The following is a 15,510-nucleotide window of genomic DNA, read 5'->3' as shown; positions in this document are numbered from 1 at the left end:
GTGTCAACATTGGATGGATAAATGTTAAAAAGTATGAGATGAGATTAGGCCGTTATTATTAAGATGAACAGTAATGAGAAGCATTAAAGGACTTATATTTATACATATAGGATAAGTAGTGAGAGAGTAACCCGGAGTTGGGTAGCAGACCCCAGTAATAATAAACCGAAGTAAGAGTTATGTCATGGTATGACCTACGTAGTTGTAGTAAAGCCATATGCATAGATAACCGAGGCTATGAAACAAGATATAGCAATAGTCACATGTTCGGCAAAGTACTAAGTGAAGAACTTCAGTACACCTATAGATGCCCAGAGGGACATCTTGTCAAGTTTTGAATATGTTCCCAAAGTGAGGCCTAGAGATTGGCTAAATGCTGGAGGAAAAAGGAATGAAGAGTCGCATAGGCACACATACAAGGACAAATTCGTACAGGATGCATGACAGAAGGTAGCAACAGTTACGAGATTGGGAGAATTCCAACAACAGGTTGTTGCGTGAGAAAGAGGCCTAAAGGGGGAATACCCTGGCATTTGAATATATTTGCAGAACAATTGCCTAGATGGCAAGGAAAACATTAAAGTATTCATAAGATCTATAGATCATGACATTGATAAGCGCATCAGCCAACATTCGAGGATGAATGTTCCAAAGGGTGGAATGATGTTACACCCCATGTTTTCGTATGTGAGGGTATGCGTAAGTCAGTTGATATAAGCTCAGAAATGATATTATATTTGGAAGCATATAAAGTAATTTAATCAAGTTACTTTGGAGGTTACATATATTTAAAATAAGTTTCGTCGAAAGTTGATAAGCTTGGAATGTTATAACATGCACTTTGGGGTGAGAATAAGGTTCTTAATATGATAAGGAGGTTATGTTATGAGTAATTTTAGGCTTATGATAGTCGTGTGTTACGTTTTCAAGTCAAGCGAGTTTTGGAACAAAAGTTGGCAAAGGTCATCATAAGTTACATTCAGATATATGCTGAAAATTAGGTCAAATGTACCAGAGCTTTTCTCCATATATACTTGGAATTACGGGATGATCCCCATATCAAATTGAAGATCTACGATTCTAATTTCTAACGCATTAGATCATTCATCTACACGAAATAAGAGTAGAGAGACATTTATAGTTTCGCGAGACTGTGCAGACTGCATAGGTGACAAGTAGGTGCGTCACTGAAGCTTTTTGAGAAATACATTACCCGTGCAATATGAGGTCTTTTTATGAAAAATTATATACCAAATTGAAGTTCTTGGAATTTAGTTTCCAGTGATCTTAACCGTTCATTCATACAACATCCGAATAAAAATATATAAATGTCGGAAGATGAGCCAATGCTAGGGTGCCAAGCTAGCACCTCTTTGCTTTTTCTAAAGTTCATATATATAGGTCTTAGGCCGTCTTTATCTTCATTTTTTCATAGAACACGAACAGAGAACATCCCTAAACATATCCATAAGCTCTATTCTATGGTTTCAAAGAAGATCAACTTCCCGAGCACAAAATCAAGAAGTGATAACATTAGAACGATCCCTACGACATAAGTATCACTATATTGCCTCTCTTTCTCTTTGTAATTTTAGCTTTGGAAGGTAATTAATAGTTAAGAAAACGTCTATTTTATGTTTTTAAGCTTTTAAATATTAAGGAAGATTGATAAATTCATTTCCTAATAGTTAGAACTCACGGGACGGTGATCGAAAGCCGCGAGTTTTATTTATTTCACTTTTAGTGGACTGTTGATAATAGACTCGTGTTAGCCTATTGAACTGCTGATTTATGGAGTTTGGTAGGATAGAGGACGTGGAGAAACACCACATGTGGTAGGATAGTGGGTGGGTCGCTCGTTGTTGCAATTTCAGGCTAATTGATAACTTATTGATTGGGTGTATTGTGGTATGTTTGGGTTTTTTGGTTGTATTAATGGTCCGGAATTATAGTTAGATTGTTTTTGAGTTGCTGGTTATATTATGTTGTTGTCTCACCTATAGTAGGCTTGAGGGAGCAGTAAAATCAGGGGAAGTGCTGCCCGTTTTATTTTAGAATCGAGTTATCGTTGAGATACGTGGTATACTAGCGCCATCTAAGTTGTACATGTATTTCTTTGTTATAGGGTTGGCGCGCTAGTTGTCATGAGCTTATTGTTGAGTTGAATTGATTACTTGAGGTATGTTAGGCTATCTTTTGTTTCCTTTTGGCATGATCCATATGATACAACAAAACGAGTATGCACTCAACTTTCACAAATGATTCTATTCTTAGAAGTACTAGGGTTGCCTATGTTCTTGATTACCCCTATGTCCTACGATCTTATCGTCTGTTCATGGGTCTCAGAAAATATTTAGGTTGATAAAGATTATGTTGTGATATTGACCCAAGGCATATTGATCTTATGGCATTTCAAGAGATCTTATTGACTTACTTCTTATTCATTGCATTCATTTATACATATGCATTGACCCATGACCAGATGGCATTATATACGCGTATATTATATGTATATGGGGTATGAGAAAAGGTTATGGAGTTATATACGCACCACCACCTGATCAACTAGTATACATTGATGATTTCGCTCACAGAGGCCGAGATGATATGATAGGATGCCCTAAGAGGCTTGATGATGTTATGTATGCATATACCTATGCATGACATTATAAGTGTTTCATGATTAACAGAGCTATTCAGCCTTACAGGTTGAGTTCTTTACTCCATGTTTCTTTCATGTCTTTTATATATTGCTTCCATGCCTTACATACTCGGTACTTTATGTATTGACATCCCTGGGAACGCGGCATTTCATGCGCGCAGGTCCTGATAGGCAGGTTTAGAGTCCTCCTAATAGGCTATTAGCTCAGCGGAAGATGTTGGTGCACTCCAGTTGCTCCATAGTTGCCTATTTGGTCGGTATGATTTGGACATGTACTGACTGGTATAGCGGGGCCTTGTCTCGACCTTTATGATGTTTATGTGCTCTTAGAGGATTGTAGACAGATGTCATGTATATGGATACTTGTATGGCCTTGTCGGTCTATGTTTTGAGTGTACAAATAATCATGTCGGCCTTATAGGCCCGCATGTCACATGTATAAGTTTCTATATCATGTTGTGTCGTGATATGTCTAGTATTCCCTTTTTTATTCAGGTCATCACATGACGGCCCTTCTGGCCCATTTACCCATGATAGTATGATAAGAAAGATATGTTACATTGGTACTCGGTTGGGTAAGGCATCGGGTGCCCGTCGCGGCCCATCGGTTTGGGTCATGACAAAAGTGATATTTTAAATCACTAGCGACAGGTTTTCACCGCGTTCGTGAAGGACCCGATGCAATCGCGAAGCACAACAGTCCAATTGGCCTTCACGTTCACGAGATGCTCTTCACGTTGGCGAGATTCTCTTCGCGTTCGTGAGATTCTCTTCGCGTTCGCGAGGTTCTCTTCGTGTTAGCAATGGATCTCCCCCCGGGACATCGCGTTCGCGACCCTTTGATCGTGTGCGCGTAGAACACCTAGTTGCTCCCCTCCCAAACCCCCTTACTCATCACGTTCGCGAGTGAAGAGCCGCGTTCGACGAGTGTTCCCCCCGCAATGATCCGCGTTCACGAGCCCTTCTCTGCGTTCATGAAGAAGAAATCCTCCCCAGCCCCCAGTTACCCTTCGCAATCGCGAAGAAGGATACACCAGATATTAGCAGCAATGAAAACCAGCAATCCTTCAAGTTCAAAATGGTCTGTAGCCTATCTAAAACGCACCCGAGCCCCTCGGGCTAAAAACCAAACACACATAGAAGTGTAATAACATCATACGGACTTGCTCGCGCGATAAAAACAAAATAACATCTAGAACTACGAATCAGACATCAAAATGAATGAAATTTTCAACGAAACTTAAGAACTTCCAGATTGACAACCGGATGTCCGAATCACATCAAATAAACTCCATTTAGCACCAAACTTTACAGTCAAGTCATAAATAGTGAAATGAACCTATACCATATTCCTGAACGGAAAACCGACCCGGCAGAAACAAAGTTGTCCTACGGTAAAACTTAGGAATTCTTTAAGCCATTAAATAAATAATTTTCAACAAATCACATTAAATGAAGATAGGGACTTCCGAATTCACATTCGGGCATACGCTCAAGTCCCAAATTACGATACGGACCCACTAGGACCGTCAAAACATTGATCCGGGTCCGTTTACATAAAATGTTGATCGTAGTCAGCTCAAGCCATTTAAAAACAAAAATTCATGTTTTCTTCAATTTTTCACATAATTTTTTTGAAAAAAGACTCGGACTGTACACGCAAATTGAGGAACACTAAACAAAGCTATTCAAGGTGTCGGAACACAAAAATAGAGGCAAAATCTCAAGATGACCTATCGGGTCATCACAGCTCAGGTGAGTTTCGTACGTATTTCGGATTTGTTTGAATTCATTCCAGGTTGCTGGCGTGCTGGTGCCTCAGGTATCGCATATGCGACTACCAACATCGCAATTGCAAAGTGGACAGGGATGTCCCGAACAAAAAATTCCAACTATTGGATATCGTGTTGACACCTAGTCTCTAAGACTAGGACATCTTAACATTCAAGAGAATATGATAAAAATAAGGACTAAAAACATGATATAAGCTGATAAGTCTCATAAAAATCTCAGTATTGACTCACAGCTACAATACTCCAAAAACCCGGTGAAACTGTGTCATAAGCTCTACAGAAATATGGTAAAATCTCAAATAAATCTGAGGCCTACAGACGTCGAGCAGGTATACCTTGAAGTCTCCAAAAATATCTGAATGATCACTAGCATCCAGCATTGGCAGATGAACCTGGATCTGCACAAAAATGAAAATATTGCAGGCAGATGCTAGTAATGAATATTGGAATTCAATTTTGGTTGAGGAAGAAAATGAACAGAGAAAAATATATGGTTACTCTAATGGAAGGTTCAAGGATGCTGAACAACACTATCATTCCACTTTTAAGTAGATTCTTGTAGTGAAAAATAGGATTAAAAGGTTTAATTTTTTCCTAATTCTCTCAGAGTTTCTTATTGAGATGGATATGATGGATTTTCCGAGGATGATCTAGCTTAATCCAAAGGTCATTCCGAATCCGCAAATTCTCAAATGGGCTCAATGGTTTTCTCCGTACAAGTTTCAGGTCAAGTAATCGACAGAAAAATATAATATTCTTGCTGATTTCCTTTCAAGGCCAAGTAAATATTCCAAAATGTTTCTGCAACAAAAGCATAGGAAGAAGAATAAATCAGCAGTTCAAATGTCCATTGTATATGGCGAAATCGGAGGGTCCAATTTCTCTTCATTAAGGCACTTCGGAAGATCACCTCGAAGGCTCGAGGCCACGTCCAAGTATCCTCCCTTAAGGGTCATCGACACTCGACCTCATGGTAGCAATAATCACGACAATGGTAGAAATGGGAAGTTCTCAAGGCACACGCCTAGGGCTGACAAAGTCTGCTGGTCTACTCTGAATCCGGACCAGGGTGTCATTTAGCTGTCCCATCTCCATATCTTTGTAATTAATGCATTTTGTATTATGTTGGGATTCCCCTCCTATATAAAGGGGATCCTTGTCATTTTTGTAACTCTCTGTTGCTTCAGTTACTCCACACGAATATACAAGAACATTCTCTCTACTTTCTAACATACTTTCTTGTTATTATTGCTTTCATTTATTATCTTCATACTTGTTCATCATTTATTGCTTATCATTGGCCATAAAGAGCCTTCATTCATTTTATCATAACTGTTAGTCATACCCCGATTGCTCCCGATAGTTCACTGTCGAGCCACGGAATCGACCTCGAGGTCCCTGTATCGACAAGCTCGAGGCCCCGATTGTTAGCCTCTCGGTTTGATTATCGCCTTATCTTTAGCTCTTATTTCGTCTTTAAACTTCATACACATAGCATCATCTGCTTAACAACTAGCATAAAAATAGATCACGTATTTTTAGAGTCCCATCATCAAATTTAATTGTTATTACCATTTTCACGGTAAATAATTTGGCGCCCACCGTGGGGCTAAAAATAATAGTGATTATTTTCTTGCTGGTTTCGTTACACAACGCAAGTTATCTTTCACGCTTTTTCTAGTCCAAAGATCTTTGATTTCAGGTCGTAATGTCATATTCAGTAAACAACTATATTGAGAACCACAGAGAGAATGGTGTGGCTGTTCCAGGTGTTGGTGAACCACCACAAAACCCTGAGAACGCACCAGGACCGATTCCGGCGGACGAAGTCTCATGCGACGCTCGACACGTCGAAATAAGCTCCCACACTAACAGGAGCATACACCAAAGCGACCAACAAGAAGCCCAAAAAACCCCAGCTCGGGAAGAACGAGAAGTTAGCCTTCATCTTATTTTTGAAATGTTGCAGGCACAAGAGCTGGCTATTGCTCAGCTGCAAAGTCACCAGAGAACTCCTAGCACAGTAGCACCGGGGACAGCTCCCCCGGCCGAACAGGTACCGGAGAAATCAAGCAACAATGGGTCGATAGTCGATCCCGTCATCATAAAGATGCTCGAGGACCTCACCAGAAGGATCGAATCGGGCGAGAAAATGATAGAAGCCAACGATAAGAAGGTCGAGATTTACACCAGGGTCAACCAAATACCAGGAGCACCCCCGATCTTGAAGGGTGTAGACTCAAAGAAGTTCATGCAGAAGCCGTTCCCACAGGAAGCGGCCCCGAAACCCATTCCAAAGGAGTTCAGAATGCCGGAGCTTCCAAAATACAATGGTACCTCGGACCCCAATGAACACGTTACCGCGTACACCTGTGCAGTAAAGGGCAACGATATGAAGGACGACGAGATCGAGTCCATCCTGCTGAAAAAATTCGGAGGAAACACTTTCTAAAGGGGCAATGATGTGGTATCATAACTTGGCCCCAAACTCTATAGACTCATTTGCCAAGCTGGCAGATTCCTTCATAAAGGCGCATGCTGGGGCCATCAAGGTGGCCACCAAGAAATCCGACGTCTTCAAAATCAAGCAAAGGGAAAACTAGATGCTGCGAGAATTTGTATCTCACTTTCAAATGGAAAGGATGGAACTACCACCGGTCTCTGACGACTGGGCGGTACAGGCCTTCACTCAAGGTCTGAATGAGCGAAGCTCGGTAGCTTCGAAGCAACTGAAAGAGAACCTGGTCGAATACCCCGCCGTGACTTGGTCGGATGTTCATAACCGATACCAGTCAAAAATCAGGGTCGAGGACGACTAGCTAGGGGCCCCCTCGGGCTCGGTATACCCAAGCAGGCTTCTGGCAAAGGAGCCAAAACCTAACAAAGAAAGATATCAGCCATACATCAAAGACCGGAGAAATTCCCCAAGGCGCAACCCACCTCGAAACAACCGAAGGATAGACCGAGGACAGAATCCTAGGGGATCCATCAACAGAGCCGGGTTCGATAGGAACGCAGGACCAGCAGAGGAACCTCGCCTGTCAGAATACAACTTCAACGTCGATATATCGGATATTGTCTTCGCCATCAGCAAAATCAAAGGCGCCAAGTGGCCTAGGCCTGTGCAATCGGATCCTTCGCGAAGGAATCATGACTTAATGTGTGAATTTCACAACACATATGGCCACATGACCGAGGATTGCTACCAGCTCCGAGAGGAAGTAGCCAGACTAGTCAACAAGGGTCATCTCCGGGAATTCCTAAGCGATCGGGCCAAAAACCAGTTTCGAGAAAGAGAGGCGGCCAAGAAGAACGAAACGAACGAGACGCAGCATGTCATCCACATGATCCTGGGAGGCGTTGATGCCCCATAAGAACCCGTGATGAGAAGGACAAAAATATCCATTACTAGAGAAAAGCGAACCCGGGGGTACATACTCGAGGATGCTCTCACGTTCAGCGAAGAGGACACTGAGACCTCGTCTCAACCTCACAACGATGCACTGGTAATCTCTTTCCTCATAAATACATTCCAAGTAAAACGTGTACTCGTGGATCCAGGTAGCTCGGCCAACATTATCAGGTCGAGGGTAATAGAGCGGCTCAAAAAGCTTGACCAAATCGTACCCGCCACTCGAGTCCTCGACGGATTCAACATGGCGAGTGAAACGACGAAAGGAGAAATCACCCTTCCGGTCAACGTGGTAGGCACAACCCAAAATGTCAAATTCCATGTCATCGAAGGGGATATGAGGTACAACGCCTTGTTCGGGAGACCATGAATACACTACATGAGAGCAGTACCATCCACCCTCCACCAAATGATGAAATTCCCAACAAAGGATAGGATTAAAACCGTCTACGGGGAACAACATGCAGCAAGGGAAATGTTCGCTGTGCACGATTTGACACCAACACCAATACCTCCACGCGCGAAGGGACCAAAGGGTAATCAAACTACATCTTCGATTAAGCCCGATTAAAAACAAAACAGAGGACCATACCGCGTCCTCATCGCAAGCGACTGAGACATATCGGACCTCGTAACATCAGCGGCACATCCGACGCTAAGGTATAGCCATCTCCCTTTTTATTTAATATTTCACACTAACCCTGATGCAGGCGCCCAATCGAAGCAGTCAAGACGCTAATCCAGCTCGAAGACCTTATGGTTTTAAAGCATCCGTTGAACTCTTTTCCTTCGGCCGAGTTTTTATCCCGAAAAGGGTTTTTACCGGCAAGGTTTTTAACGAGGCAACATCCACATGCTACCTAAGGATGACTCAACAAGTATTCAATACTTCTTTTGCAATCAACCTCGAACACTGCGGGGCATCCCCCCGGGAGGCCATTCATCGGAAAAACCAAGAAACGTCAAATGGGGTCCCAATGGCAAAATGATGTACCGGGCCAAATGGTCGGACGAACCGTGTCCGTATAGCCAAGCCCCCAATGGAAAATACATGTACACTTGTACCAAGTAATCAAAGAATACCTTTTATCGAAGCATTTCACACTCCAAAGAAAACTCAATATTTTCGCAAAAATGATTCCTCCATCAAAACGTCCCGGACACACGGGGACTGACGTCGACAATTAAACACCTGAACGACCTCCGGGTCGGGACTCCAAGCTCGTAAGCCCCCAACGAGGCAACATGAAAATCACAAAATGACTCCAATGCCGAAAGTGTCCCGAACACTCGGGGACTGGCGTCAAAATCTCAAAAATCGTATGATCTCAGGGTCGAAATCACCAAAGTCGTAAACCCTAAATGAGGCAACACCAAGCTTACAAGTAAACGGCTTCCGAGCCAAAACACCCTCGATAACTCGGGGACTGTCGCCAATCTCCATTCATTAAAAAACCCGAGGCCATAAGACCTCGAGCGGGCAGACTCGGTCTCGTAAGACATACGTAAAGGCAGCAACAATATCTGTAAGACCTCGAGCAAGGCATGAACCCCACTTGTACCAAGTGGCAACTTCTGTAAGACCTAAAGCAAGGTATGAACCATACTTGTACCAAGTATCTAAAAACTGTAAGGCCTCAACGGCATGAAAATTTTGTAAGACCTTGCTAAAGGCATAAACCCGATCTCAAAGTTTAGGCTATATATCAAACTTGTAAGACCCCTAAAAGGGCATACCCTCGATATAGATGCCCAAACTACAACACTTGGGATCAAAAACGGCTCTGGCCGTGCACAAATGACTACAGTCATAAGGGTGTACCAGCCAAACTAACGCGACTCGGGGACGCTCGACCGTTGCTACAAAATCACAGGCCTTTAATTACATCGAATCTACTTCGAAAAGAACCGGTTAAACAGGGTACCCTCGACACAGGCAAAAGAGCTTCGACCATGTCAGCTCCAAATCACAGGCTTCGAGATACTCAGCCTTCGAGCTAAACCTCCCGAGGTGCTCGATCATCGCCACAAAACGGCTCGTAATCGAGGTTCTTCTCGAACCGTCAAAGAGTAGGGCAAAAATTATAGCAAAATGTACTTAACGAGGGAAAAATAAAGCCCACATAAAAGGTCGCTTCGACCCAAGGCGTAAGAGTCATTGTCGCCAGCCCACACAAATCTGAAATCTTGAGGGTCGAATGAGCTCGAGTCGCAACCTGATTCGGAGACTGAACCCAAAATAGTTACCTGAAAATTCCCCAGGGCAAAAAGCATAAGAGCCACCGTCGCCAGCTTACACATAAGAGGTCGCTTCGACCCAAGGCGTAAGAGCCATTGTTGCCAGCCCATACAAATCTGAAAGCTTGAGGGTCGAATGAGCTCGAGTCGCAACCCGATTCGAAGACTGAACACAAAATAGTTACCTGAAAATGCCCCAGGGCAAAAAGCATAAGAGCCACTGTCGCCAGCATACACATAAGAGGTCTCTTCAACCCAAGGCGTAAGAGCCATTGTCGCTAGCCCATACAAATCTGAAAGCTTGAGGGTCAAATGAGCTTGAGTCGCAACCCGATTCGGATACTGATCCCAAAATAGTTACCTGAAAATGCCCTAGGGCAAAAAGCATAAGAGCCACTGTCGCTAGCTTACACATAAGAGGTCGCTTCGACCCAAGGCGTAAGAGCCATTATCGCCAGCCCATACAAATCTAAAAGCTTGAGGGTCGAATGAGCTCGAGTCGCAACCTGATTCGGATACTGAACCCAAAATAGTTACCTGAAAATGCCCCAGGGAAAAAAGCATAAGAGCCTCTGTCGCCAGCTTACACACAAGAGGTCGCTTCAACCCGAGGCGTAAGAGCCATTATCGCCAGCCCATGCAAATCTAATAACTTGAGGGTCGCACGAGCTCGAGTCGAAACCCGACTCAGAGACTGTACCCAAACAGTTAACTAAAATTCCCCAGGGCAAAAAGCATAAGAGCTCAAACGCTAGCTTACACTGAAAGGTCACTTCGACCCGAGGCATAAGAGCCATTATCGCCAGCCTAATGAGCCCCAGGGCCGTATCACGAATCTAAGGATTCCTACCAAATCAAAGACCCGTTCACCTAGCCAAATTCGAGATAGGAAGAGATACGGAAGAAATAAAGCCGCAATGGTTTCCTTATACACAGACGAAAAATACAATCTCCATCTACAAACATGCTTTGAAAATACTACATACAGATGGCAAAAATCTATGCTCCCCCCTGGGGGCTACGGTCTGTCGGCCTCATCCTCGCTTTCTTTGACGTCAGACAGAAGCAACCGAGCATCACTCTCCTCCACCCTCGCTCACGCCAACTCTTCCGAAAGAACAAAGCCCCTAGCACAGATCTCCTCGAGAGTCTTCCTTCGAGACTTACAACGAGCATACTCTTTGATCCTCTCTTCACGGTCGAGGATCCTTCTCAACTCAGCTTGAGCATCAGTAGCATCCTTTGAATAAATTGCCATCTCCTGGTCAGCCATAGTTCTGCTCATTACAGCTTCGGCCGGGGCATCATCGATCTCGGCCCTTACCTTCGAAAGCTCGGATTCGAGCTTCGCAATCGCATCTGCTTGAGCCAAAGCATTGTCACAGGCTAAGAGGAGTTGGGCCTAAAGGGCGGAAACCTTAGCCAAAGCATCCCTTTCCTCTAAAGACTGAACCTCCGCCTGAGCTCTTAGCTCATCATGTTCGTTCTTGGCTCGGCCGGCTTCATCTTGAAGACGCTCCAGGGCCTCCGTCCTTTTATGCAACTGAAATAAACAAAGTGTTAGCCTCAGAAGCTAGAAGGCGGGACACATACTCACCTGGGACGGAAAGCTACCTGCTCCTTCAAAAAGCTCTCGTAATTCAAGCTCCGGCTAGCCTCATACGCAAGTGTTCCAGCTCGGCTTCCTTTTCAATGCAAAGGAGCCTAATGGATCTCTCCTCGTCCAGAGCTTTCCACAGCCTGGATTCACGATGAAACAGCCCGGACTTAAGCCCGTCGAAGGCCTGCAAAAGAAAACCCAATAAGAAAGGCAAGGCGTGAAATTTAAAGGGCCTATGTCGAAACTCACCAAAAAATGAAGCCGCTGGGCTTCCTCGAAGGCCAAACATGCATCCGTTAAGCTAGATCCCTCAGCTCTAAAAGAATTGACCCCGTCGAGACACGGTCGCTCGGAATAGGCGACCCCGAGTTTCTAGTATCCCCCGAAGCGCTATCAACAGAATGAGAAAGCGGTACCAACGGAGAAACCACCTTTTCAGAATCGGGAACCACGGGCACTGCAGGCTCGGATGATGCTTCCGCTCCGGAGCCCGGGTCCAGACTCGCCCTGCTTTGAGTACCGTCGCCCTGTAGAGGCATTTCCCGCTTATTGTTGTCGTTCTCTAGCCCGGAGGCTAGCGACCCTTCCCCGTCTTCAAAGGAGCGCGGCCTCGCCTTGAAAGACCCTCTGATTCCTACAACGACAAGATTAACACGCAGAAAGGGAAATTGCCTCTCCAAATGAAGGGAGGGAAAGGAAAAAATAGCACAACACGCACCATGATATTTTGCTCCCCATCTGCCCCGGGATACAGCTCGCCACCTGCGCTCATCACAAGTCGAGTGGGTCGCCAACTTCCGAACCCAATCTGGCAGATCGGGAACGTCACCTGGCGCCCATGCAACCGCTGCAAAAGAAGAAAAAATGGCACAGTTACGAAATCAGACTTCGCCACAAACGAAACTGAGAAGGTACGGAATGTGCCACTTACGTGTATAATTCCATTCCTCAGGGAATGTCATAAGTTCCACAGGGATAATGTCAGTCGTTCGGACTCGGACGAATCGACTCATCCACTCTCGATCTCCATCCTCCTCATCATCGATGATGAAGGGCGTGGTCGACCGGCATCGCAGGGTTAACAGGCCCCGATGATGAAAGGGACGTTACAGCCTGATGAGATGACTGAGCGTGAAGTGAAGCCCCGCCTTCTCCGCGAAAAATCTCATCATCAACACTATCCGCCAAAATTACGGATGGATCTGCGCCAAGGTAACCTGATACTTCGAACAGAAATCTAGCACAACCCTATCAAGGGAGCCCAGTGTGAAGGGATACGTGTACACCTTCAAAAATTCATCGGCACGATCCGGTGATTCCCTCATCCGGGGAAAGTATCTGCAACACTACTTTCTCCTCCTAGCCACAGTCTTTTCTCACTGACCCAAGGTGCTCTTCTCTTATCAAAGGAGCAATCTTTGAGGTAGGCTCTCGTTGATCCTGGATACCGGAGGCGGGACTCTCCCCTCTCTGCCGAACAGACCCCGATATAGTAGTCATGGAGGTGGAAAAATCAGAGAACTAGAGCAGAAATTTATGCAAGTACATTAGTACTAAAGTAACAAAAGGCTCAACACAGAAAGGGAAAGGTAACCACTTAAAATAACGGGATCTCCAAAGGGGCACAAATGACCCTATATATGGAAAAAGCGGCGACGACCCGCCTGCCTAAAAAAGGCCAATGGCATCGTTACAACTCCCGAGGTGGTACCTGACCTCGAGGACCTCTGTCAAAAGGAAGTCAGGCTCCAGGAAGCCGACAACGTTATCGCCAATCCCGAGGTGGTACCCGACCTCGAGGATCTCCACCAATAGAAGTTAGGCTCCAGAAAGCCAACAACATTATCGCCAATCCCGAGGTGGTACCCGACCTCGAGGATCTCCATCAAGAGAAGTTAGGCTCCAGGAAGCCGACAACATTATCGCCAATCCCGAGGTGGTACCCGACCTCGAGGATCTCCACCAAGAAGAAGTTAGGCTCCAAACAAATGAGCATTTAAACTCCACCCAAATGGGCTTGATCACGGATACCATCTATGTTTGGGAAAAAACCTCGTTTGTGATCTACGTACAACGCCTTAGGGCTATCTACGTTGAGTTCAAAGCAGGTTTTTGGGTGGCTCAGGTTTGAACGAACCCCGCTCGGGGACCTCCCTCGAGAGCTTAAAGGCAGATCCTATTCTAGGGCTCCCGAGCGAATTTCCCTCGAAGAGTATTGCAAGGCCTAAGGACTATTCTCGAAAGTCTGAAGGTTTGAAGCGTTATCCTCATTCAGCCCGAAGTAAGGGTTCCGACGACCCGAGTCTATCGGTCTAATCCGGGTTTGGTCCGAGGTAAGGCAACGGTTTTGCGGGGAGCCGTGCTAAATAATCAAAGGTCAGAAAAATACACTCCCACCTGAGCTCGATATCAACACCAACCGCTAGGATCACGCATTTAGAATTTCCACAAGCACAAATAAAAGGAAAAATAGCAAGCATCGAAGACAGAATTGAAGAAACATCTTTGTATTCATGAATGTTCAATTACAACAGCCCACGAGGGGTCCTTACATATGATTACAAAGGCCCACAAGGGGTCCTTACAAAGAAACAAAGAAGCAAAAGGGTACATGTATAATAAAAGCCTAAAGCCTAGCCTACTCTTAAAGGTGCTTCCTCGGCAACAACATCTTCGAGCATCATCTCCTCAGGCACGCATCCTCAGTGGCAATATCTTCGACCGCCACCTCCTCTGGGGTTTCATCCCGGTACCCAAAGTAGCATCTTCAAAGGAGAAGACGAAGAAGAGGAAAGTGGGAGGACCAGAAAGGGATGAAAAAATGCCATAGCCCGATAGAAGACCCGCTGGGTGTTGGCCTTGCTTGCACAGCTACTTTAAGTCCACTTCTTGGGACGTTATGCCGTGCAAGCCACCGGCCAAAGATGCCACTTCACCCCAAGGAAATCAAAGAGGGTGTAGTGCACCAAGACGGGGTAGGAGGGTGAGCAGCGGTGTATAGTCCGACCACCCTCGTGAGCAACGGTGTATGGTCCAAACGCATTCCCAAGACGGGAGAGATCGGCCTCCCTGTCTCACCATCTCGAGCCAACGACAACAACAACAACGACAAGTCGATGTAGTTTCGCTCACCAAGAGAAAGCCCTATGAAAGAGCAGCGGCACGACTGATGAAAATGCTGCCATATGGCCCTGAGGCCGAAGGGCCCACACATGGAAAATAGCAGTGGAGGAGGATAATGAGAAGAAAGAAATGAATGGACGCTCAAAGGCAATTGGATAAAAAGATAGTGCCGGAAGGCCCCAATTTATAGGGGGTGATAATCTAACCAGCAACACCATCAATTCCTTCGAAACTCTGATCAGCAGGCGCGATCAATGCTTTATTGCAAGTCCTTGGATGGCACTGAAACGACAAGTCCATGGGACACCTCGGTTATCGTAAAGGCTTACGTCATAGGTTGATATCATCGACACGACATCATCACGGGAAGTCCGAAGAGTTAGATGTTAAAATTGTTTCTTGTCGCTCCTCTCTAAGAAACGCGGGGACTATCTGTATACGGCAAAATCAGAGGGTCCAATTTCTCGTCATTAAGGCACTTCGGAAGATCACCTCGAAGGCTCGAGGCCATGGCCAAGTATCCTCCCTCGAGGGTGATCGACACTCGACCTCATGGTAGCAATAATCACGGTAATGGTAGAAATGGGAAGTTTCCAAGGCACATGCCTAACGCTGACAGAGTCTGCTGGTTTACTCTGAATCCGGACCAGGGTGTCATTTAGCTGTCCCATCTCCATATCTT

This window comes from Nicotiana attenuata, unplaced genomic scaffold, assembly GCF_001879085.1.
Source record: "Nicotiana attenuata strain UT unplaced genomic scaffold, NIATTr2, whole genome shotgun sequence".
In the NCBI taxonomy this organism is placed as follows: domain Eukaryota; kingdom Viridiplantae; phylum Streptophyta; class Magnoliopsida; order Solanales; family Solanaceae; genus Nicotiana; species Nicotiana attenuata.
Note: the sequence above shows the minus strand (reverse complement) of the source record.